We start from the raw sequence: 2,271 nt of genomic DNA on the forward strand, positions 1-2,271 counted from the left end.
AAAAGTACTTTTGTGATTTAAGTTTGCATAATTAGCAAATATATAATTTGCCTAGTTTGTAAGTTTTATTTCAGTAAATTCTTAGCATATTCATTTACATGGTATTGTGCATTGTATGAAATTTACTATATATATATAACTAATTTAATATAGTCAGAATCAAATAAATTATATTTTTCCTGTTGACATATTCCTTATATTATACCAGAGCACCTTCTTGTGGCGCGCAGATCTCTTTTTTTCTCCTTTAAAACAATGCAAATTTTTGAATTTTTGATTTCATCATTGAAAGAATGTTTTAAATGTATTTATTTGATCATTTATTGTTGTTTTTTTAAAACTGTCTGTAATATTTTGCTATAGACTTGATTACTAGATTTAAATTAAGATGCCTGGAAACTATAAAATTAGTGTAAGATGAATGCGGGTGTAAAAAAAATTAAATTGCGCATTTTTTATTTTAATTACTTGATGATGGCAGAAAAAAATCTCTCCGATATTTATATTATCTAAAAACAGCGGTTTATAGTTAAATTGACATTTTATTGAAGCAGATATTGAATTCCATGCTCTGTTTTGCAGCGATTGCATTAAGTTTACATTTTCCTATGAATATATATCTCTGAAAGTATTTTTAGGTCTTTTGCGTAGGGAAATAATTTGGATTCAATTTTTTTAGAACTTAATATTTATATTTCTAACATCTTTTATTGAAATCTGCGTTTATAATCCATATAATGAATAGAACAGGTTTCAAATATAGCACCAGCAAGATGAAAGTTATGATTGGGGGGAAAGAAGTTATCATCTAAACTTTTGTTTAATTTATAATAAAATCTAGTATAAACATGTCAAATTTTATTTATACAGTTGGAATACTATATTTCACGTTTTATTTAAACAGTTTCCATTGATAATTTTATCTATAAACTACAAAGCGATTGGGGAAGATGTCATTTGTTTTTAAATAAAAAATAATATGATTTCTAATTATAATGTAATACGAATAAAAGTTAAATCCCCAACTCTGGAAACTAAAGGTAATCATTGGATAAGTGATTTTCCTTAAAAGCTTGACAAAAATTTGAGCTAAAAAAAATACATAAAAATAAGATTTGTATATGATATAGCGTCTGATTAGGTTTTTTTGTGCTATTTAATCTATTTTTCTTTAAAGATGGATATGTTCGTCAGAATTAATAGTGCTAAATGATCACGACTCTGGTCATGTAAATACATAATTTTTACATAGGAACTTTTTTTCGTGATTTATCAATTATTTATCTTTTTGTAGTCCATAAAAGCAATATATCGTGGGAATGAACTAATTTTAGCATTATTTAACAAATATACGGGCAATCTGAATTAAAAATATTTATATGTTTTTGTCATCTTTTTAGTACTTATTTTTATTATAAGGATAATAAAATGAAATAAGGTTATATAAAAAGTTTTGTGCATATTTTTTTCATTATTTGGTTTTATTGGTTTTAAAAAACTTCAAAACTATAAAGTTATCACTCATATAGCCCTTAAAATTGATTTAAACATTTTATATAATTCAATGTCTATATTTAGATGTATTACATATTTTAATTATAGAATTTTAATTTTAAAAATTTTTAACACATCTACACTATATATCGCAAAGCAACCCTTATTACAATATTCTATGACTTAAAATATATAAAGACCCATGCATGAAGAATATATCGAATTACTATATAAAATATTATAATAATAAATAAATTTCATATTCATTGTTAAATAATTTCTTGATTATTATAAAATTTAAACATTTTTTATGGTAATTTGAAAAAGATAAAACTTGCTTAAATAATCTCTTTTTCTAAGAAAATAAATGATTTATAAAAGAATCAATTTAAATCCTTCATTTGGAAATTATACTCCTGCGATGGTCAGAATACTATTCTTTTATTTTTTTTATCGCGATACTATATTTCATCTCTCGTTTGATATATATATTACCATGATGGCTAGTATCAAAGAATTTGCATGCATATTTTTTTTCTTTATAGCATAATTTTTTGTTGTGATATCTTGCTCAGTATTAGATAGCTGCGATTTATTAGTATTTTCATTGCTTGATTCGTTAATGTGTTTATTTGGATGGTAAAAATCGGTCTTATTTGTGTAATTTTTTTCGTTTCGCTCGGACAAATCAAAATTTATATATTCTGGGTCCTCATCTGCGCAATATAGTGCCTTGAACTCCGTTATAAATCTTATAAACTCCTTTTTTAGATTTTC

This window comes from Rhyacophila brunnea, unplaced genomic scaffold (assembly GCF_057557595.1).
Source record: "Rhyacophila brunnea isolate RB1 unplaced genomic scaffold, BYU_Rbru_1.0 scaffold_69, whole genome shotgun sequence".
NCBI classification, from domain to species: domain Eukaryota; kingdom Metazoa; phylum Arthropoda; class Insecta; order Trichoptera; family Rhyacophilidae; genus Rhyacophila; species Rhyacophila brunnea.